Here is a 25,229-nt window from a genome sequence, read left to right on the forward strand (position 1 = left end):
ATATTCTGGCGCTAATATAGCACGCCCACAATATTCGACAAAACAACACAGAGCTCAACAAGCAACAAGCAACAGCAGCAAAAACAACCCCATTCCTTTCCCTCACCCACGTGCATACACAGTCCTTTAACTACAGGACAGGTGTCTAGTTCCAGTCCAGTACACAGGGACTTGGGCCTATAGACGCTGGCCTTCAACTTTGCAGGTGGATTCATAGAGCTTCACAGAGTCGATGGGCCATCGGGCATTGATTTCTGGTCCTGTCATTTAGACAAATGAAGAAAGCCAATTTATGCACCTTAATATTGTAAATTCAGAAATAACATAAATAATATTAATTGAAAAGCTAAAAAGCTCTAGTTTTTGGGAATCTGATATTAAAAGATAAATCGAACGTCTTCTCTTGAAATTTAGGCCAGGTGCATTTCCTCATTGCGGTGACTTGTTTGTTGTGTACACTTCCATGCGGTGTTGGTGAGATCATTTTGTTTTAAGTGCAGAGCTGCAGACTGTCACATTTTTGGCAGCGAGGCTGAATGGTTAAACACCAAAATATTATTTTTTCCAACCATGAAGAATTGTGTAGGGAAAAGAGAATGACATCAGATTCCAACACATCATATAATTGCCTTTTCTAGTGGAAACTGAGCCAGTAAAGTCATTTGATACATGTGATTTATTATCCCTCATGAGAGTAGGACTTCTCGTAATAAGCTATTTGTCTAAATGATTCCAAACTTATTTTCTTTGCATTTCAACGCTGTTTTATTTTAATAATAATGATTTAATAATATCTATGTGCTGTTTACATGTTCATTTTATATGTCCTGTCAGCTATCAGAGCAGCTGGTTTACACACAAGAAACCATACTGTGATTGTAGAATATCTATGCATTATTGGCTGATGGCTAAATATTGGCTAAGACATTAGGGTCAACATTCATCTTTGAATCATGCCATGAGATCTATTAAGTGCATTTAAGAGGGTAAACAGGTAACAGATAAAGTCCCATCTGAAAGATAGATGCCTTTGGCAACTAAGGGGACCTTCAGTATCTTAGACAGGAGATCTCATGTTTGCTCAGCTTGCTTTCTAAGCACAGCATCTGTAAGATCACAAATGGTTGTAAGTAAAATTCCAATGATGATTTGTTTGGATTATGGTTGTAAAAGGAAGTCAGTCTTCAGTTCTTAAAATATAAATGGAAAGCAATAACACTGGACAACAAATTTTTTTCAAAAATGTTGCTTCCTCAGAATTTTTTTCTGTTTATGATAGACTGCTTGAAGATGAATATAATATAATATAATTTCAGACTACTTGTATCATGTAGGAATTTGGAGAAAGAACAAATTAACCTTTATTGAATATAATGTGTCTAATTGCATAATGGTGCTGATGTTTTGCAATAGTTCAACTTCATTAAAAATATTTTGTTAATGATTTTCATTTGTATTCAGTGTCTGAAGCTTCTTGCTTAAGTGTTCAACAATAATTTGCCAGCATTAATGGATTTCAGTTGCCCTGGTATCTTTTCTCCATGACCGCAATATCCTAGTGAAACCTTACACCATGCTCATCACTAACAGCACCAAGATTTGCAGGGAAGAAGTCTAAATGGGAATGCAGAAAATGAATCTTTAGTGACATGTTGCATTTCATGGTTTTATATGCTTGAAGCATGCTTTCAACCAGCTGCATGTAGTTTGGTGCTCTGTAGATGCCGAGAAAAATTTCAACAACTTCCTGAATGGCTTCCATGTGATTTTCTCCAGTCCCACTAGAAATTCTTCAAATTGCCTGTCTGATTTGTGGACCAACAAAAACACTTTCCTTAATCTTAGTATCAGTTCTAGGAAGGATCTGTCTCAAATATCAAAGTCCTTCATAGAAATTTTCATGGCTGGTGATAGCAAGTTCCATCCTTACAGTGCTGAACCCAATAATTATCACTAAAAACCTGTCCTGCCATGCAGCCTTAAGCATGCCCAAGCACGCCTGGACAAGACAGGAAGCTTTCCAGCTTACATTGTAGGTGACTTTGTAATTGACTTGAATTATGAATTGAAATAATAAAAATAAGTTTATTAAAAAAATGGTGCATGGTAAGAAAATTTCATGGAGATTTTCATGATCAGTAGCCCAAAATTCATAAGATTTACCTAAAGGTATTCAGGAAGCAAAATCTTTGTTGTCTAGTTTGAAGTTAAAAAAGTACTTTCTATAGAACAACTTTGCAAACAAGCTCTGTAAATAGAAGATGCTCTGTCTGTGGAAACTCTCTGCACTGCTTTATTATGCTCAAGATGCAGTATAAGACAACGGGCCATTTAATTTCACTTGTTTCGAACAGACAAGCCGACTCTTGAGTTGCTTAGTTCAGAAAAGCTTGCAAAACAAACAGATAACATCATTTAACATATCAATAACCGACGTGCTTAAATTTGGAAGGGTTTTATGTTCTCAAGGAAGTTAGCTTCACAGCATTTACTGTCTTAGTTGAGGTCGATATCTTAAAAATGCTAGTAGAATCTTTGTGTTCAAAGGATATCTGAGGAAAAGTCATATGCGTGTGAAGTCAATCCAGTGTGAGAGAAATGGTATAAATGTAGAAAAACTTCAGGTTTATTGGGAATGGGGTATGGACCATCAAGAAGAAACGTGACGGAAACACGGTGCAAACTAGAACCTATACCTCCAGCTTTGGTTTCTGCAACAGCTTATTTGTCTGCGTCATAGAACATAGAACATAGAAAACCTACAGCACAATACAGACCCTTTGGCCCACAAAGTTGTCCCTACCTCAGAAATTACTAGACTTATCTATAGCCCTCTATTTTACTAAGTTCCATGTACCTATCTAAAAGCCTCTTAAAAGACCCTATCGTATCCGCCTCCACCACCGTTGCTGGCAGCCCATTCCACACACTCACCAATCTCTGAGTAAAAAACTTACCCCTGACATCTCCTCTGTACCTACTCCCCAGCACCTTAAACCTGTGTCTTCTTGTGGCAACCATTTCAGCCCTGAGAAATAGCCTCTGACTATTCACACGATCAATGCCTCTCATCATCTTGTACACCTCTCATCCTCCTTCATGCCCCAAGGAGAAAAGGCCGAGTTCACTCAACCTGTTTTCATAAGGCATGCTCCCCAATCCAGGCAACATCCTTGTAAATCTCTTCTGCACCCTTTCTATGGCTTCCACATCCTTCCTGTAGTGAGGCGACCAGAACTGAGCACAGTACTCCAAGTGGGGTCTGACCAGGGTACTATATAGCTGCAACATTATCTCACGGCTCCTAAATTCAATTCTGTGATTGATGAAGGCCAATACACCGTACGCAATCTTAACCACAGAGACAACCTGTGCAGCTGCTTTGAGCGTCCTATGGACTCGGACCCCAGGATCCCGCTGAACCTCCACACTGCCAAGAGTCTTACCATTGTGTAACACTCTTGGCAGATGCGGTATGTCTTTTTTAGTTTATAGGAAACGTACCTGCCTTTTGGAAATCCTTTGAGTTTAAGAGATCCTTAGTGCTTTGTAGCTTAGGAATTTTCTGTGCTTTGTGCTGTGTTTTGAAAATGGTTTGTAATTTGAAAATGTTTAAAATGGAAATTGTTTGAGAGCTTTAAATGTGCTTTACAAGTGTGTGGATTTAAATGTGTATACTATAAATTAATGAACTGTATTTTAGACTACTTTGTTAGCTGCAAATATCTTCACCTTGGTGGGGAGAGGGGTCTTACCACTTAAATAGTGGCTATTGGCAGCTAAACTCATCATGGAGAATAAACAGGGAGGTGAACTAATTGCTGAAGATTAGGAACTTAGAGTATAAACTCCCTTTCGTGAGTGTACTCATGGCTATTTGCAATATATCGGATAGGATATATCGGTCTTTGCCTGAGTTTAGAACTTGATTGTCAGCAAATGCAGTACCATTTCAATTCGGCTAATACCATAGGAGGATCATAGAACATACAACATAGCATAGCACTGCATAATTCAGGGCCTTTAGTCCATGACGTTGTGCCCACCTTTAGCTTACTCTAAGATCAATCTAACCCTTTCCTCCTATACAGCCCTCTAGTCTTCTTACATCCATGTGCCGTTCTAGGAGTCTCTTAAATGTCCTTAATGTCCCTATCTCGACCAGCACCCCCTGCAGGGCGTTTACCACTCTCTGTGTAAAAACCAACCTCTGACATCTCTCCTATACTTTCCATCAAGCATCTTAAAAGCACATTCTCTCATATTAGTCAGCATCAGCACCATCTTGGGAGGAAGGCTGTCCACTCTTTCTATGCTTCTTGTACACCTATCATGTCATCTTTCATCCTCCGTTGCTCTAAAGAGAAAAGCCCTGGCTTGCTCAACCTTCAATCAGCTTGGATTTTTGTGCCCAAACCTTTAGAATGGAAATTGAATACATAAAACTGTGACCCACATGTGACTGTGCTTCACACTAAACCATGACCTCTGGTCCTTATACTTCTGAAAGTACATTCACTTAGGAAAAAAGGACTTGCCAATAAATACATTTCCAAATATCTTTAAAAAAATCATCAGGTATATTTATAAATACCAGAAGATCTTCTGAGAGTACAAGCTACCATTAGGCTTTCAGGGTGGTTTGTGGGTAGGGACTAACCTTCTGCTACCCAGTCCTGCCAGTATCATTGTCTTAATCATTTGTTTTTGCGTCTGTCAGAGCAGCTGATGTGCACACACCCAATGAGTTCTGGAAAGATGTTTGTGGAACCTCATAAAGCTTATTACACTTCACTTAATAAAGCAGCCAACAATGTGATACTGGCAGGACCTTAGGAACAATGCGATCAGATATGTTTATTCAGGGTCGGCACAGAGAATGACCTTAAAATATGGGCTGAGTGAGTATGATCTAGCTCCTTGCCATATAGACAAATGCAGCAAGTTAACTTATACATATTAATATTGTACATTCAGCAATAACATAGATAATTTCTACACTATTCTTGGCTGGTGCGACTGTAGCGAAATCCAATTTCCCTTGGGATCAATAAAGTATGTCTGTCTGTCTGTCTGTCTTAATAATAATAGAAAAGTGAAAAGCTGTAGTTTTTAGTAATCTGAATGAAAGCAAATATGCTGGAAATACAGAACGTGTCAGTCAGCATCTATGGAGACAAGAACAGTTAACTTTTCAGTTTTAACTGTTCATCAGAAATAATATCAAATTGTTTCTGCTGGTATTAATTGATGAAGTAATTATTAAAATTATTTTACATTATCTTTCAATATAACTAGTTACTTAAATTAAGGAAGGCAACTGGATTCTATGTTTAAAGCTTAATTTCTCTGGGAATTAATTAGCTAGGTTGGGAACAAAATACTGTTAGAAATTATTAATGAAATAAATGAAGATGGTAATGTGTAGGAGTGTTTGGATTAATAACTGCACCATTGACGTTTTCATGAGTTATTCAATTACCTAACTCACAGTTTCATATACAATGACCTACTGTGATGAGTAGATGTTAAAGGAGATTGCAGGGAAAGCAGTCTGTCTTTTCCCTTTCAGGATGATCCTTGGGGACAGTAACGAGTGGAAACATAAATTTAAGTTAATAATAAAAGTTATAGGTTGAGATCTCTTCATTGAAGCAATTAGTGGCACTGTGCACGTTGTTGATGGAGAACTGGCAGAAACATCAGAGTGAAACGTAACAGGTAGGACTACAGCAGGATAAAGGAGCAGACACTTTCTGTATGAGGATTCATTAAAACTAGTGCAAATGGGTCAGATTCCTGGGCATTCGGGTGTAGTTTGTTTCTACCAATGAAGATCACTTCGTGCCTTTTCTCAGGCATCTAAGTTGACACTTTACATCTGTGAATTCAGGGGATAGCACCTGCTGAAGGGCCCCATCTAAAAATTCATTGGTGATGATTGGTGAAACACTAGTCCTGCTGCACACCAAATTCTTGTCCTCTTATAATGCTAACTCTGGATAAGATAAGATATAGTCATTGTTCAAGGGATGCACCCTGACCAGCTGGGATGAGTTGACTCTTGAGCTCACCCCATTTTTACCTTATACCACTCTTCCAAGGACTGCTGGCACTAATACCGTTGCTCAGGTGACCTGCCTGTAGAGGTGGCAATAGCCAGAAAGAAACTTCTAAGGAGTGTGATAATGAACACGATTGACCATTTTCTATCATACCTGAGTTTAGGTCTGTGTTAGTTATATTGTGTTGAGTCTGCACCTGAAAACCAAGCTTGCTTTTGGTCCTGAATGTGACAGATTCTGTCACATTGAATATTTAGTTTTACGTCCTTTAAGGAACTAATACAAGAACAATGTTAAGCCATTTGGTGCAGAATTAAAACCTTGCTAAATATTTGAGATCTAACAGCTGTTTTTTATCACCAACAACAAACATTTCCTCATTATCAACTTAAACTGTTTGTGCAGGACCAACTAAAATAATGACAGATTATTTCTTGTAATGTTCATATTGAAAAATGATGAGGAAGAGTATTACTTTATCTATCATTAGTGTATGTTATCTTTCTCACATTTTGATTGAAGTTTGATCTGTTTTTACAAATCTCCTGCTCTCTTGCAAACCTCCAATTGCCCTTTTTCTCTTCTTGGCAGGAATGATTCTCAAATAATAGATACACCCTGGCTCTTTTCCAGTAGCATTAAGAACCTCAGTTTTAGTCCAAAATATCAATTGCAAAATGTTGCTGTCAACATCAGGCGACCAGAAATTTTCATAATCTTTAAATCCCTATCTAAGTTCAGGATAAACCTTAAAGATTGTGTCTGTGTGGTGAACAAATGCATAGAAGCCATATTCATTTTCAATTTAAAACAGGATCTTGCAAAATTCAGTAGGCGTTTTGGCTACTGGAAGAGGGGTGTGGATTGGGTGGGGCAGGGAGGAAAAAGCTTAAATACATAATTCAGTTCCTTAAATCATTATATCATTAAAGCTCCTTAAATCATTTGAACCTATGCTGTCTTGTGGCTGCTGTTATCACTCATCAACCATCATTCTGTAGTGGGTGGATGGAAAGAAGGCATTGCAAGTAGTGCTGCTACCTCTCAAATATCAAAGGACTTAGATATAATGCTGACTTCCAGGGCTGTCTTTGTGAATATGTAGGTTCTCTCTGTAACCCTGTTTCCTTCTGTATTCCAAAGACATTATTGTTAGTTTAATTGGCAACTGTACAGTTGCTCACTGTAAAGGTCTCCGTTAATTTGTCAACAGTCCTTCGTGCTGTATGATTCTCTTGGCCTATGCCTCAGTGCTGACACCTGATTCACTTCCTGATAGAGGAAGGAGTGGATCCAAAATTTATTTTATTCCACCCAGGAACAGGTCTGAATTGTCCACTGACTGCCACTCACTGACAGGACTGGCTGATTTCTTGAAAATAAAGCTGTGACTTACCTCACTGCCTGTTGTCTGATCATCCCTGACTTGGGGCCAATGTATATTTCTCTCTTTCCCTATCCCTTCCCTTCTCTGTCCCCATGCTTCTTTCCCTCCCCCCTGCCCCTTTATCCCTCTCTTTATCTCCTGCCTGTATCTTTCTCCTTTCACTCCTGCCTATCTCTCTTCTCTTGCTACTTCCTAACTCTCCTGTCTCTCTCCCCGTCTCAGCATTCAAAATAAATAGCATCAATGCATGAAAAGTGAATGGGGAGACCTATGTCAAAATATACACCTGAAGCAATTTCCACCAAATTGCAAGTTAGCTTGGATCTCAATGACCAATCTTAATATCAGCTCAGACATCATCTACAAATTTGTCGATGATACACTATTGTTGGCAAAGTTTCAGGTGGTGATGAGGAGGCGTATAGGAATGAGATAGATCAGCTGGTTGGGTGGTGTTGCAACAACGATCTTGTACTCAGCATCTGTAAGATCAAGAAATTGATGGTGGAATTCAGGAAGGGAAAGTTGAGGGAACACACGCCAGGATTCTTTGTGGGATCAGCTGTGGAAAGATCGAGCTGTTTCAAGTTCCTGGGTGTCAATATCGCTGAAGATCTGTCCTGGGTCCGACATATTGTTGCAATTATATAGAAGGCACAGTAGCAGCTATATTTCATTAGGAGTTTGAGGAGATCAAGTATGTCACCAAAGACTAGCAAATTTCTACAGATATGCCAGGCAGAGCATTCTAACTGGTTGCATCACCATCTGGTATGGAAGGGCCACTGCACAGAACTGGGAAGTGCTACAGAATGTTGCAGCTCAGCTAGCTCCATCATGGGCACTGGCCTCCTGAGCATCAAGGGTATCTTCAAAAAGTGAGGCCTCAAAAAGTCAGCATATATAATTGAGGACACCCATCACCCAGGATGTACCCTCTTTTCATTGCTACCAACAAGGAGGAGGTGCAGGAGCCACATTTAAGGAACATTCCCCCCCCCCCACCATCAGATTTCTGAATGGACAATGAACCCATAGAAATTACCTCACTATTTTTTATTTATAGTTTTTTTCTTTTATCATTACATATTGCACTGTTCTGCTGCTGTAAAACAAGAAATTTCATGACATATGCCAGTGACATTAATTGGATCCTCAACTTCCTAACCAGAAGACCACAATCTGTGCAGATGGGTGATAATATCTCCTCCTCGCTGATGATCAACACTGATGCACTTCAGGGGTGTGTGCTTAGCCCACTGCTCTACTCTCTCTGTACCCATGACTGTGTGGCTAGGCATAGCTCAAATACCATCTATAAGTTGGCTGATGATACAACCGTTGTTGGTAGAATTTCAGGTGGAGATGAGAGGGCGTACAGGAGCGAGATATGCCAACTAGTGGAGTGGTGTTGCAGTAACAACCTGGCACTCAATGTCAGTTAGACGAAAGAACTGATAATAGACTTTAGGAAGGGTGAGACGAAGGAACACATAACAATCCTCACAGAGGGATCAGAAGTGGAGAGAGTGAGCAGTTTCAAGTTCCTGGGTCTCAAGATCTCTGAGGACCTAACCTGGTCCCAACATATCAATGCAGTTATAAAGAAGGCAGGACAGCGACTATACGTCATTAAGAGTTTGAAGAGATTTGGCATGTCAACAAGTACACTCAAAAACTTCGGTAGTTGTTCCATGGAGAGCATTCTGACAAGCTGCATCACTGTCTGGTATTGGGGGTGGGGGGGGGGGGGGCTACTGCACTGGACCGAGAGAAGCAACAGAGGGTTGTAAATTTAGTCAGCTCCATCTTGAGTACTAGCCTACAAAGTATCCAGAACATCTTCAAGGGGCGGTGTCTCAGAAAGGCAGCGTCCATTATTAAGGACCTCCAGCACCCAGGACATGCCCTTTTCTCACTGTTACCATCAGGTAGGAGGTACAGAAGCCTGAAGGCACACACTCAGTGATTCAGGAACAGCTTCTTCCCTCCTGCCATCTGATTCCTAAATGAGCATTGAACCCATGAACACTACTTTACCCTTTTAATGTATATTATTTGTTTTTTTGCAGGACTCCTACGTGCACTATAATCGATTGATCTATCTATCTATCTATCTATCTATCTATCTATCTATCTATCTATCTATTTATTTATTTATCTATTTATTTATTTATCTATTTATTTATTTATCTATTTATTTATTTATTTATCTATTTATTTATTTATTTATCTATTTATCCATCCATCTATCTATCTATCTATCTATCTATCTATCTATCTATCTATCTATCTATCTATCTATCTATCTATCTATCTATCTATCTATCTATCTATTTATTTATTTATCCATCCATCTATCTATCTAGCCATCTATCTATCTATTTATCTATCTATCTATCTATCTATCTATCTATCTATCTATCTATCTATCTATCTATTTATCTATCTATCTATCTATTTATTTATTTATTTATTTATTTCCCTCTTCTCCTATATTATGTATTGCATTGAACTGCTGCTGCTAGGTAAACAAATTTCATGACATATGCTGGTGATAATAAATCTGATTCTGATTCTGGTCCTAAAACAAATATTTGTGGATAGTTGCAGCAAGGAATAGAGTAAATACTCACTTGAGAAAGGTGCAATATTTCTTGCACAAAGAGAATAGGGTTATTTCACAATCAGTTACTTTTTTATATTTCTACACACATTGAATGATTCAAAAGTAGATGGACATTATGCTTATGATATGAAATGCACACAATGCATCAATTCATTCAATCACACATGTTGAAAACCTATCAAAATAGAGAGCACCAAGTGACATAAAGATTAGCGGTGAATGTGCCATTGCATGGATAATACACAGCCCTTGTGCATTGGCCACAAACACGAGAAAATCTGCAGATGCTGGAAGCACAAAAACAACACACAAAATGCTGGAGAAACTCAACAGGCAAGACATGGAAAAGACTAAACAGTTGAGTCCCTTCATCAGGACTGGAAAGTAAGAGAAGTCAGAGTAAAATGGTTGGGGGAGGGGAAGAAGAATTACAAGGTGGTGGATGATAGGTTAAACCAGGAGTGGGGAGGGGATGAAGTGAAGAGCTGGAAAGTTGATTCATGAATGAGATAAAAGACTGGAGTAGGGAAGATCTGATAGGAGAAGACAGAATCCCATGGAAAAAGGGAAGGGAGAGGAACACCAGAGGGAAATAGGGCAGGTAATGAGATAAAGTGAAAGAGGAAAGCAGGAATAGGCAATGGCGAGGGGGACAATTACCAGAAGTTTGAGAAATTAGATTGGAGACTACCCAGACAGAATATGAGGTCTTGCTCCTCCAACCTGAGTGTGGCCTCATCGCAGCAGTAGAGGAGGCCACGGACTGGCACGTCGGAATGTGAATGGGAATTAGAATTGAAATGGGTGATCACCGAGAGGTCCCGCTTTTTCAGGCAGACGGAGTGTAGGTGCTTGATGAGGCGGTCTCCCAATCTACACCTGTTCTCACCGATATACTGGAGGCCACAATAGGAGCACTGGTTACAGTAGATGAGCCCAAAAGACTCACAAGTGAGGAGTTGCCTCACATGAAAGGACAGTTTGGGGTCCTGAATGGTTGTGAGCGAGGAGGTGTGGGGGCAGGTGTAGCACTTGTGCTGCCATTGTATTGGCCATTAAGTTTTTTAGAAAATATGATGCATGCCTTCAGTACAGATAACTTTTAAGTAATGTAAAGGGATTCATTCCAAAGAGTTGGCCACCTTCTCTATAAGCCAGAAACATCTGTTTTCTGTAGTAATCAGTATTGTATCACTCAAAACTCAATTGCTGTAGTTCTTTTATTTCATTGAATAATCACCCTAACACTGCCCATGATTAGAATATATGTTGCATCCAGTTATTAATGAATACCATGAAAGATTATTCTTACCAGCTTCAGAAATGCTTTAAAGCTGTATTGGAGAATTTGCACAAAGTCAGGTCATTCATGTCCTGGGGAGCCTCCTGTGAGCTATTTGTCATTTTGATTCTGCACACACATTTGTAAATGAAAGTTTCTGTGTTGATGTAGTACAATGAAGCAGTGACACGCTACAGAGCTCCTCCACTTCTTGCACTGGGGTGTGCTATTATGTGTCTACATAAAAAAGAACTTCAGTCCTCCTCAGTGGATAACACAAGTCCTCCAACAGTTACGCAGTTTACTGGCAACCCTGCTGATAACTGGAAATGCTTCAAGCATTGATTCATTATATATTTAGCTGCAAGCAGAGCCAGAGGTGCCGATGAAAATGTGGAAGTGCCCATCTTTCTGCACACAATTGGCTAAGATGCTTTGGAGGTCTATAACAGCTTTCAAACTGATAACACAGCTTTTACACTGGTCACTCTGATGACAAAACTTGAGGAATATTTTGTCCCAAGTAAAAACATCACATTTGAAAGATATAATTTCTGTTCTTAGGACCAGAAACAAGGAGCTAGCTTTGACCAATACTTAGCTGAGCTTCACACACTGAGGAAGGCCTGTGAGTTTGGAGATTTGAGAGATTCACTGGATAGAGACAGAATGGCTTGCGGAATTTCAGAGGATGGGCAAAGAGAATGACAGCTCAGTGAAAAAGACTTGATGCTGCAAAAAGGCAGTGGATATGTGTAGGGCAGCAGAGTCCACATGTGCACAAGCTGAGGAGCTGCACGAGGCGGACACAACAGCTGTGAAAATGGAGAAGCAGCGCCCAATGTATTTCCCAAAGCAACAGCAAAGCAAAGAGGCAAGCTCAAACAGCAAAGAGGCAAGCTCAAACAGCAAAGAGGCAAGCTCAAACCAAAGATGTGTCCTACTTATGGAAAGTCCTGCAATAATTGTGGAAGAAGAATCATTTTGCAAAGTGCTGCCAAGCTGGGGCTACCAAAACAAAGGTGTTCACAGTTGCTGAGGAAATGGAGGAAATCTTTGTGGATTCTTTACAGATCGTGGGTGCTGATCAGACAGAATGGTTTGTTCCAGTGACTGTGAATGTCCATCAAGCTTGACACTGGAGCACAGGTGAATGTTATCCATGGATGATTACAAGACTCTCAAAGTAAAGAGCAACATTTACCCAGTGAAGTCAAAAATGGCAGCCTATGCTGGAGAGAACATTCCAGTGAAAGGGGGCTTCATGCACAAGGGGCAGTTCCTAAAGGCACAGCTACTGATTATAGAAGAGAGCATACAGACAATATTAGGTCAGTGCATGTGAGAAGCTCAGCCTGGATAGTCAGAGGCTTCTTCCCAGGGCTGAAATGGTTGCCAGAAAAGGACACAGGTTTAACGTGCTGGGGAGTAGGTACAGAGGAGATGTCAGGGGTAAGTTTTTCACTCAGAGAGTGATGAATGCATGGAATGGGCTGCTGGCAACGGTGGTGGAGGTGGATATGATAAGGGTCTTTTAAGAGACTTTTAGATAGGTACATGGAGCTTAGTAAAATAGAGGGCTATCGGTAAGCCTAGTAATTTCTAAGGTAGGGACATGTTTGGCACAACTTTGTGGGCCGAAGGACCTGTATTGTGCTGTAGGTTTTCCATGTTTCTAAAAGAGGTTTTGTAGTGGCTTCACAGACTTAAGCTGACCAGGCAACACTCAATAAAGAGTACGCAGATGTATTTGAGGGGTTTGGATGATTATCCGATGTAACTCAAGGAGCTCATAACGGATTCCATGAGAGATCCAAAGAGGTTATGCAAGAGAAGCGCAAGAACTCCAGCTTCCATAGACATCTATACCAGCTACACCAGCTCGACAGTCAGGATGCCAGATGCCAGTGCTGAACAGAGTGATCAAGATGAAGAAGTCGTCAAGCTTGCTTATACATCATGCAGCTGCGGTTCAAAATCTGTCTGTCATTGACTTCCAGATAAAGACTGGAAATCAGAAGTATCACCGTGATCCTTGCAGAAGTAGAACAGGAAAACTAAAGAGGAAGATGGGGAGACCACACAATCCCCAAGGTCAGAACAACAGCACCAGCACATTGTATTTCTATGTTATATTGACTGTCCTGTTGTACATAATATTTATTACAAATGACTACAAATTGCACATTTAGATAGAGAAATAATATAAAGATTTTTACTCCTCATGTATATGAAAGATGTAAGTATTAAATTCGATCCAATTCAATTCACAAGTCTACAGGAGGAGTTGCTATCATTGATACGCAGCCAGCGGAAGGAGCTCTGTGAATTGCGACAGACTCAGTTCAAATTTGTGTAAAGTCTCACTGATCCCATGGACGTTCCCCAGGGCTCCGTTGTGAGGTGTGTGGAGTGAATTATGAACAAGAGCAGAGACAAACAGAAAGGACCCTGGCAGAAGGATGTGAAAGAAATGAACACATAGATCAGAGACAACAAAATTAACACAGCAAGTGAAAACGAGATCTGTGGAAACAAAAAGCAGTCCAAAAAAGGATCATGAAAACCACCTTAGAGACGGATGAGAAGTTCTGACTGGAGTATGGCACAGAAGCAACAGAAGAGTTCCTGTGCAGGTCCGGCAAAGAGCTTTAAAAACCCAGTATCTATAAAAGAGAGGTACCACCTAGTGGAGCAGTCATCATGGGAGTGGTTGTCGTCAGAGTATCTGAGGCAGCGTGGTAAGGCTTTGGCTCAACAAGGCTCCACTGAGAACAGGTAGGTAGGTAAGTTCATTCCTTATTTCTTATTTAAGTCTTCAGAGAATAGGGGGTATGTCTACAGAGGCAGTTTTCTGCTTTGAGTGTCAGATGTGGGATTTCCAGGAGACTTCCAGCCTCCCCGGTGGTCAGATCTGCACCAGGTGCATCGAGGTACAGCTCCCTAAAGACTGTGTTAGAGAAGTGGATATGAAGATCCATGGCCTTCAGCTTGTTAAGGAAAGTGAAGCAGTGCTAGACAGGAGCTACAGGAAGGTAGTCACCCCCAAGGCTACAGGAGGCAGATAAATGGGTGACTGTGAGGAGAGGGAAGGGAGAATATCAGATAGTGGAGAGCACTTCTGTGTTTATCCCTTTCAACAATAAGTACTCCATTCTGAGTACTGCTGGGTAGGGATGACCTACCTGGAGAAAGCAACAGTGGCCGTGCCCCTGGCTCTGAGACTGACCTTGTGGCTCAGAAGGGCAGGGAACTGAATAGGATGGAAGCAGTACCAGGGGACCCTATAGTCAGCGGGACAGATATGTAATTCCGTGGACATGGAAATGGAACTTTTCTGATAGTTTGACTCGCAAGTGTCAGGGTCCGCAATATTTCTGAATGCGCCCACAATATTCTGTAAAGGGTGGGTGAGCAGCCAGAAGTTGTGATACAAATTGGTACCAACAATGTAGGTAGAAAAAAGGAGGAGGTCCTGAAAAAAAAGAACACAGGGAGTTAGGAAGGAAGCTGAGAAGGAAGCAGGACCTCAAGGGTAGTAAACTTGGGACTGCTGCCTGCGTCATGTGACAATGAGGATAGGAATAGAATGAGGTGGCAGATAAATGCATGGCTGAAGAATTGGAGCGGGGGGTAGGGATTCAGGTTTCTGGATAACTGGGACCTCTTCTGCAGCAGGTGCAACCTGTACAAAAGGGACAGGTTGCACTTGAATCCAAGGAGGACCAATATTCTTGCAGACAGGTTAACTTGAGCTGTTGGGAGTGGTTTAAACTAATATGATAGGGGGATGGGAAACAGTATGATAGAGCTGAGGATGAGCCAGCAGGTTTACAAGTAAATGATGGGTGGAACATGAATGTAGGGAAGGACAAGCTAATGTTCAGGTACAAATTCAGACAGAGCAAAGACTTAAATTGAACCATAGAGGTAAAATTCAAAAGAATGAAGAATGCAGGACCGAAGGTGCTGAATTTAAATGCACTTAGCATTCAGAATAAAGTGGAAAAACTCATGGTACAATTAGAGATTGTTTGGTATAACGTTGTGGCATCACTGAGCCATGGCTGAAAGAAGGCCACAGTTGGGAGCGTAACGTCAAAGATATACTTTGTACTGAAAGGACAGGCAGGAAGGCATAGGTGGTGGTGTGGCTCTGTTGGTAAGAGATGGAATTACATCTTTAGAAAGAGGAGACATAGGGTCAGAGAATGTTGAATCTTTGTGAGTGGAGTTAAGGAACTGCAAGGGTAACAAACCCATTATGGAATCATATATAAGCCTCCGAATAGTGGCCAAGATGTGGGTTTGAGATGGCAAAGGGAGCTGGAAAAGGCATGTAATAAGGGTAATGACACAAGTGTAAAGGGGAATTTCAGTATTCAAGAGGACTGGGAAAATCCAGGGTGTCGGATTGCAAGAAAGGGAATTTGCCAAGAGCAGCTTGTACTTGAGTCTACTCAGGGAAAGGCTGTCTTAGATTGGGTGTTGTGTAATAACCCAGATCTTATTTAGGAGCTTAACCTAAAGGAACTTTTAGGAGGCAATGATCATGATATGATTGAATGCATACTGCAATTTGAGAGGGAGATTCATAAGTCACATGCACCAGTATCGCAATGGAATAAAGGGAATTACAGAGGCATGAGCGAGGAGTTTGCCCGGGGGATTGGAGGAGGATACTGGCGGGGATAATGGCAGAGCAGAGATGGCTGAAGTTTCTGGGAATAGCTCACAAGGTGCAGGATAGATATGAACCACAGAAGTTGTTCTCAAATGGCAAGGAAATGCAATCATGGCTGACAAGGGAAATTAAGTGCTGCATAAAAGCCAAGGAAAAGGTGTATAAGCTAGAAAACATGAGTGGGAAGTTGGATGATTGGGAAGCCTTTAAAATCCAGCAAAAAGCAACTAAAAAAGCCATAAGGTAAAAGATGAAATATGAGGGCAGACTAGCCAATAATATAAAGCAGGATACCAGAAGTTTTTTTCAGTTATATGAAGAGTAAAAGTGAGGTGAGAGTTGATATTAGACCACTGGAAAATGATGCTGGTGATGTAGTAATGGGGGACAGAGAAATGGCAGATGAACTTAATGGGTATTTTGCATCTGTCTTCACTGTGGAAGACACTAGCAGTGTGCCAGAGGTCTGTGAGTGTCAGGGAGCAGGAGTGAGTGCCATTGCTATTACAGAGGAAAAAGTGCCAGGCAAACTCAAAGGTCTTAAGGTGGATAAGTCACTTGGGCCAGATGGACTACATCCCAAAGTCCTGAGAGAGGTTGCTGAAGAGATAATGTGGATGCCTTGGTCATGATCTTTCAAGAATCACTTGATTCTGGCATGGTCCCAGATGACTGGAAGGTTGCAAATATCACTCCACTTTTCAAGAAGGGAGGAAGACAAATAAGAGGAAATTATAGGCCAGTTAGCCTAACCTCAGTAGTTGGGAAAGTGTTGGAGTCTTTTATTAAGGATGAGGTTTAGGGGTACTTGGTGAGTAATGTTAAAATAAGGCAAAGTCAGCATGGTTTCACCTGACAAATCCATTATTTGAAGAAGTAAAGAGCAGGGTGGACAAAGGAGAGGCAGTGGATGTCATTTACATGCATTTTCAGAAGGCATTTGATAAGGTGCCACACATGAAGATGCTTAACAAGATAAATCCTGTGGCATTGCAGGAAAGATACTGGAATGGATAGAGGAATGGCTGACAGGCAGGAGGCAGTGAATGGGAATAAAAAGTGCCTTTTCTGGTTGGCTGCCAGTGACTAGTGGTGTTCCTCAGGGGTCAGTATTGGGACTGCCATTCTTCACATTGTTTGTCAATGTCTTGGATAATGGAATTGATGGTTTTGTGGCAAAGTTTGTGGATGATATGAAGATAGGTGGAGGGGTAGGTAGTGCTGAGAAAGAACAAACGTAAAGAATGGGCAAAAAGTGGCAGATGGAATACAATGTTGGGAAATGTATGATAATGCATTTTGGTACAAAGAACAATCATGCAGGCTATTATTTGAGTGGGGAAAAAGTTCAAATATGAGATCTGAAGACTGACTTAGGAGTCCTCGTGCAAGTCTCCTGGAAGGTTAATTTACAGGTTGAGTCTGTGGTAAAGAAGGCAAACACAATGTTGACATTTATTTCGAGGGGATTAGAATATAAATGCAAGGAGATAATGCTGAGCCTTTTTAAGACAGTAGTCAGGCCACACTTGACAACAGTTTTGGGCCCTGTATCTCAGAAACGATGTGTTGGCATTGGAGAGAATCCAGAGGAGGTTCACAAGAATGGTTCTGGGAATGAAGGGGTTAACATACGAGGAACATTTGGTAGCTTTGGGCCTGTACTCATTGGAATTTAGAAGAATGCATGGGGATCTCATTGAATACTGAATGTTGAAAGAACAAGAAAGGGTGGTTGTGGAGAGGATGTTTCCTATGGTAAGGGATCCAGAAATAGAGGGCACAACCTCAATATGGAGGGGTGACCTTTTAGAACAGAGGTAAGTGGAATTGTATTAGCCCAAGAGTGGTGAATCTGTGGATTGCTTCGCCACAGACTGCGGTGGAGGCCAAGTCCGTGGGTGTATTTAAGGTGGAAGTTGATCGCTTCCTGATCGGTCAGGGCATCAAATGGCATGGTGAAAAGGCAAGGGTATGGGATTGAGTGGGATCCAGATCAACTATGATAGAATGGCAGAACAACTTCAATGGGCTGAATGGCCTAATTCTGCTCCTGTGTCTTATGGTCTTACAGATACATTGGTGCGTGGCCTCCTCCTGTGCCACGATACGGCCAACCTCAGTGTGGACGAGCAACACCTTATATTCTGTCTGGGTAGCCTCCAATCTGATGCCATGAATATTCATTTCTCCTTCAAGATTGTGATTACTGATAATACAGAAAACAAACTCTCATATGAAACAGGATGAATACTAAGTTATATATGGTGAAACCAGAACTTCATGTTCAATCAATAATCTACGTCTTTGGAATTATCCTTCATCTGGTCAGTCATTCATTTGGTTGTGTATTATTACATAATTCACCAAGAATGTACAGAAATTTACAAAAACATAAATGTGATTTCACAGTCATTAACTCTGGCTTTGAATCCCCAATCTGTTGAACTCCTTTCCAAAATCTTTGGCTCTTTAATTCTGGCTTTCTTTAAAGGCTTTGGAAATCTATTTAGTCTTTTTCTCCTGTCCTAGCAAAGTTATAAAGTTTTCTGTTAGACACGGAATGCAGAAATAGATAATACGAGGAATAAGAATTCAATATTGTATCTTGCGGTAATAGGCACAAAATATATAATTTTTACTGGTAACCAATTATTACCTTCTCATGTGATCAATTTCCATCTTTAGTCTGTAAGTTCTGGCAAATTTGTTATTATTTAGAGAACTAATGTGATTGTTACAATACTTAATAATGTTGATGTGAATGTTTATTCATTTGTTTATCTCTATCCATCAAATAACAACTGTGCTAAAATAATAAAAAATGTTTGGTGTTTATTGACTAATACTGCATAGCATACAGACCGTGCAAAAGTCTGAGGCACACATAGATTCCAGAGAGAGATAGATGCTTTATTGATCCCAAAGGCAATTACAGTGTCACAGTAGCATTACAAGTGCACAGATATACAAATATTGGAAGAGAAGTAAGAAATAATAAAAAATAAGTTACCTCAAACAGTCTAACGGGAGGGTATTATCAGTTCCCCGGCTATTAGCTAAGGTGCCTAAAACTTTTGGACAGTGCCGACTTTGTCAACGTGGAACGGAAAGTGAGTTTGTAAATCTGACAGGAGCAAAGGATGTTGGGAATGGCAAGGGAGGAGTGCCGTGTGAGGGGTGTGGGACAGGTGGCAGAGGAGGAGAGTTGGGACAGGGAAATGGTGCAGGTGCAGACACACTCAGTCCTGAGACACCGGGTAAGGTCAGTTGATTCCAAACAAATGGTTTATTGATCTTTACAAATGGTCTCTCTGGTGCTTCCCACTCTCTCCCCTCTCCCTTTCCCTTTTCTCAAATATAATTCTCCTCTCCCTGCCCTCTTCCCACACTCAGTCCACAACAGAGACCCATATCAGAATCAGGTGTATTATCACTCACATTTGTCATGAAATCTGTTGTTCTTTGCAACAGCCATACGGTGCAATACATAAAATTACTACAGCACAGTGCAAAAGTCTTAGTTACCCTAGCTACATAAGACTTTTGCACAGTTCTGTATATTCAGAGCCAGGTTTGAAGTCAATAGTCCTAAAACAAGGTAGGTTCAGTATGTTATCCATTGTAAACAGATTCTACAATGTACTAATCATACTAAATTATAATTAAATAAGTTTTCACAGTATAATGCAGGCTAATTTGATGTAAATATTTCATTAATTTAGAAAACATTTTCTGTATTCTTGTAACAACAGAAATCTCCTAAATGTTTTAGCAGTGATGATGAATAACAGCAAACTGGAATGCTAAATACAGACGATAGATATTAATTTTGGAGATGGGTAAAGTCAAGGGTAGAGTTAAATAATATATTTGGCATCCTTGACCTGAAATCTCTCCCTTTGCCCTAAGAGAAAAAACATCCCTTATTACTCTTAGATTACACAATTAAATATAATGGGAATAGAAACTCATTTCAAAGCATAAACAAGAGAAAATCTGCAGATGCTGGAAATCCAATCAACACATACAAAATGCTGGAGGAACTCAGCAGGCCAGGCAGTATCTATGGAAAAGAGTAAACAGTTGACGTTTCAGGCTGAGACATTTCATCAGGTCTGGAGAAAAAAGATGAGGTGTCAGAGTGAGAAAGTCAGTCCTGATGAAGGGTCTTGGCCCGAAACGTCGACTGTACTCTTTTCCATAGATGCTGCCTGGCCTGCTGAGGTACTCCAGCATTTTGCATGTATTATTTCCAAGCAGTATTTTAAAAAATTAATCAGATTATAAGTAAAATAATTCCTGAAAACAATAGAATCAAAGAAGGTAATGTGCTCCTGAATTATGCAGAGTCTGATGAAAAGTTTCAGCTAGCTATGATTCTGCTGTTGCAACTTACATTTCATCAACTATATTTAGTTTATTTGTATTAATATTAGATGGCAGCAGAGTTGTGTCGCAGGTAGCATAATGTTATTACAGCAGCAGCAACACTGGTTCAATTCCTATCGCTCCCTGTAATGAGCTTGTACGTTCTCCCTGTGACTGCGTGGGTTTCCACCAGGTGTTCCGGTTTCCGCCCACATCCCAAAGACGTACGTTTCAATAGGATAATTAGTCACATGGGTGTAACTAGGTGGCGTAGGCTCATTAGGCCAGAAGGGCTTGTTACTGTACTGTAAGTCTCTGAAGCTAAATCACTTACATTTGTCTTATCCCACCATCCATGTATCCTTTAATGATTCCTGCATTCTTACAAATCTGTCACAGTGACATCAGAAAATATGAGCAAGAGTAGGTCATCAGGCACCTTAAGCCTTCCCCACCACTCAGTATTACAATGATTGATCTATGTTGGCCTCATACTGCCATTTCCCCATAACCCTCAATTCCTTAATCTCCAGTACTGTGCAAAAGACTTATATACAGCTAGGGTGTATAAGAATTATGCATAGTACTGAAGTAATTTTATGTATTGCACTGTACTGCTGCAAAAAAAAAATCAAATTTCATGATAAGTGTGTGTGTGAGAGCACGCCTTTAGCTCCTGGTGGAGTCGTTGGGGCGCTGTCATGACAAGCTTTTTGCACTAATCTTTTCCGGTGATTGCTCATCGTATGGCGTGTCTTGGGCATCTGAAACCTGGTGAAGCCCATCCTTCTCGAGGTGTTTTTTTTTTAATGAGGTCCAGTTGCTAGCTCGACACTCAACCCAGGCACGGATGGAGACCGTGCAAGGGAGCTGGCCGGATTCGAACGATATATGTGAGTGATGATAAACCTGACTCTGATATGAGTCTCTATTGTGGACTGAAAGTAGGAAGGAGGCAGTGAGAGGGGAATCATGGCATCATGGTTGGGAAAAGGGGGAGAGGGGAGGGAGTGGGAAGCATGAGAGAGACATTCTGTAATGAACAATAAAGCAATCGTTTGGAATCAAATGCCCCTCCTGCCGTGCTCCACCCTGGCCATTCCCAACATCCTTTGCTTCTGTTCCACATTGACAAATACAGTATTGTGCAAAAGTCTTAGGCACCTTAACTCTCTCTCTCTCTCTCTATATATATATATATATATATCTATCTATATATATAAATAAACACACTCACTCCCTGAATTCATGAATTCATGTTGTAATGTCCACCTGCAAATGATACTACACATGCTGCCCTATTGAATGAAGTTCCCTCCATAACACAGTCACATTTATAGATCAGAGAGAAAATAACCTATGCAAATTACATGGTTAAATAAAAAGCAAACCATTGTTTGGTAGCTCAGCCAGTGGTTTATACCTTTAGATTAGTGAGTTGGTTGTTGATTTTCCTTTCATTGTTCTGGCCAATTTCCCTAATGTTCCTTGTTGCAAAGTCAAACTAAAATAAGCAGTTCTTGCAAATATCCCATTGTCTGTGGTATTGATCTATCCCATAAAACTACTGGCCAAATGAAATTCCAACTGAGAAAAAAATGTGTAAATTATTTGTCAAGTGAGAGATTTTTGCAGCATTTAATCAGGCCTAGAAGCCCACTGAGTTTATGCTGACCATCAGTCAACCACATATATTTCATATGCTATCCCACTGTATTTTTTCCATACTTCCATCAGCCACACCCTCCCCTTCAAATTAAATCACTAATCTCCACTCCATGGACTATTAATATTGGCCATTGAAGCTAGCAGCCTGCATATTTTTGAGATATGGGAGGAAAATGGATCACTTAAAATAAATCCATGCAGTCAGAGAGACAACAAGCTAACTTGACACAGGCACTACGGGAGGTCAGTATTGAACTCAGGTCACTGGATGTGTGTGATGGCAGCTCTAGATGTAACACTGGGCTACTGTAATCTCCAGTAGAGAGCTGTTTATATCTGAAAGGAAATGTTCCAACTCAATGGGCCACAAACAGTCCTTCCCGGTATGACAATGCTTCACCTGTGAGTCTTTTGGGGGCAGCTATTGTATCCAGTGCCTCTTATGTATTGTGAGACCCGACATAGGTTGGGAGACTGCTTCGCTTAGCCCTACTCTCCATCCACGAGAAAGAAAAGGATCTCCCAGTGGCCACCCACTTTAATTCCACTTTCCATTCCCATTCCAACATGTCCATCCATGGCCTCCTCTATTGTTGCGATGAGACAACACTCAAGTTGGATGAGCAACACCTTATATTCTGTCTGCTTAGCTTCTAACTTGATGGAATGAACATTGATTTCTTGAACTATCAGCAAGGACCCCGCTTCTCCACTCCCTATCCCCTTTCCCATCTCTCACCTTATCTTCTTGCCTGCCCATCACCTCCCTCTGGTGCTCCTCCCCCTTTTTCTTTCTTCCATGCTCTTCCATCCTAAGATATTAGACTACCCCTTCTCCAGCCCCAAATCTCTTTCACCAATCAACTTCCCAACTCTTTACTTCACCCCTCCCCCCCTTCTGGTTTCACCTTTCAACTTGTGTTTCACCCTCCCCTCCCCCCACCCTCTGACTTCTCATCTTTTTTTTCTCCAGTCCTGCTGAAGGGTCTCACCCCAAAACGTTGACTGTACTCCTTTCCATAGATGCTGCCTGATCTGTTGAGTTCCTTCAGCCTTTTGTTCAGAAGAATCAGGTTTATTATAACTGGTATGTGTCGTGAAATTTGTGTGTGTTACCTGGATACAGTGTCAGATTTGTCTATGATTTCAGAGGTTGACTACAGCAGATGGTTTTCAAAGCTACCATTAGAGAAGACCTCAGTGTCTCCCAAAGGCAAACTGAAAGTGAATGGAGGCCAAACACAGCAGTCAGAGCTTTATGTGTTGAAGAGTCAGCAATCTTTGGACTTGAATTGTTGAGAAAATCCAATCAGACTGGCTCACAATCAAAGCTCTCAATGTGTCACCAACAGGCAACTGCAGCCCAAATGGTGGAACTAACCAGAGACTGCTACAGCTGCTTAATGCTGATGAGAAGGTGTTTGAGAAGGGGATTGGTAAACTCAAAGGCATGATGGCCAGAAGGCCAAGATTGACCTGGATGAAGCAGCAACACCAAGGTCCCATAAAACATGTCCAGTGCCTTACGTGCTATGTCCTAAATTTGATGCTGAACTGCAGAGTTTGGAGGCATCTGGAATTCTCCCCAAGGTTGAATGAAGCAATTGGTCCATGCCCATTGTCCTGGTGATCAAGGAAGGGAAAACTGGAGCTGTTCACATATGTGGGGTTTTCAAAGTGAGCATCAACTCAGTGCTACATACTGTGCAGTACCCCTTCCACGAAAGGAAGACATTTTTGCATCTTTGGCAGGTGGGAGAAGTTTTCAAAGATTGGCTTGTCACAAGCCTATCTGCAAATGGAGATTGAGGAGTCAAGCAGGAAGTTCCTCACAAGGGACTATTCCAGTATAATCGTCTTGTATTTGGCGTCACATCAGCTCTGGCAATTTGGCAAAGAACAATAGATCAAGTGCTCCAAGGTATCCCCAGAACGCAATGACATCATTGTGACTGGCAAGAATGATGAAGAGCACCTCCAGAACCTTGGTAAAGTGCTTACCAGGCTGAGTGAGTGTGGTCAGTGTGCAAAGAGAGAGAAATGTGAGTTTTTCAAGAATTAAATCTCATATTATGGACATGCCATTGGCAAGTATGGCTTACATAAGTCACAAGAGAAGACTGAGGAAGTGCTACAGACACCCCAATTGGAAAATGTGTCACAACTCAGGTCATATGTGGGCCTTGTAATCTACTATCCCTGGTTTCTCCTACAGTGCTGCACCTATTGAATTCACTGTTGCAGACAGGAGCAAAGTGGGAACGGTCAGAAAGATGTGAAAAATCATTCAATGAAACAAAGAGACTAATAACGTGAGAAGAACTGCTCACCCATTAGGACCCATCCCTGCCAGTCAGACTGGCATGCAATGTGTCCCCTTATAGCACAGGACCCATTTTATCACACACCATGAAAGATGGATCTGAACATCTGATTGTACTTGCTTCACTAATTAGCACAGAATGCGATGATGCACTGATCGACTGAGAGGCCCTTAGTCTAATTTGGGGAATAAAGAAGTTCCACCACCACTTCTACAGATAAAAATTTACACTAGTGACAGATCATCAGCCCCTTCTGTTAATTTTCACTCCCAGGAAGGGAATTCCGGTGATGTCTGCTGACCGGTTACAATGCTGGGCACTATTCCTAGGAGCCCACTCTTATGACATAGAGTTCAAGAGTACCAAACAACACAGTAAAGCTGATGGCTTGTCATGTCTTCCACCATTGGCAACTGAAGAAGAAAAGTTTTCAAGCTGTGATGTGTTCCACACCGCATTGGTGGACCAGTTGTCGGTAACATATTCTGAAATACAAAGAGAAACAAGGAATGACCTAACATTGTCAAAAATCTATGACATCACCACGCAAGCACATGGTAGCTCCATATTTCCAGAGTTCTCAATGAGACAAGCGCAACTGTCTGTACGTCAAAGAACGCTGACGTGTGAATCTCGTGTTGTGGTTCCCTCTAAGCTGCACACCAGGGTGTTAGAGAATCTGCATGAAGGACACTTGGGTACAGTCAAGATGAAGAGTCTCATCCGGAGCAACGTTTGATGGCCAAAAGCTGTTTGGGATGCCAAAAAGATCAAAATGCACCCCCTAAGCACTGGCACACCTGTGGGAGTGGCCGTCAT

General features: G+C 41.1%; 1 long non-coding RNA gene across 1 annotated transcript in view; it reads right to left on the minus strand.

The window, feature by feature from the left end:
* Nucleotides 1-495: 495 nt before the first annotated feature.
* LOC132398937 (uncharacterized) overlaps nt 496-25,229 on the minus strand; it is a 64,667-nt gene continuing 39,933 nt past the window's right edge. Inside the window, exon 3 of the long non-coding RNA XR_009513849.1 lies at nt 496-532. This is a non-coding gene — a long non-coding RNA (uncharacterized LOC132398937). The remainder of the gene's footprint in view (nt 533-25,229) is intronic.

The sequence above is a fragment of the Hypanus sabinus genome, chromosome 9, assembly GCF_030144855.1.
Source record: "Hypanus sabinus isolate sHypSab1 chromosome 9, sHypSab1.hap1, whole genome shotgun sequence".
NCBI lineage: Eukaryota > Metazoa > Chordata > Chondrichthyes > Myliobatiformes > Dasyatidae > Hypanus > Hypanus sabinus.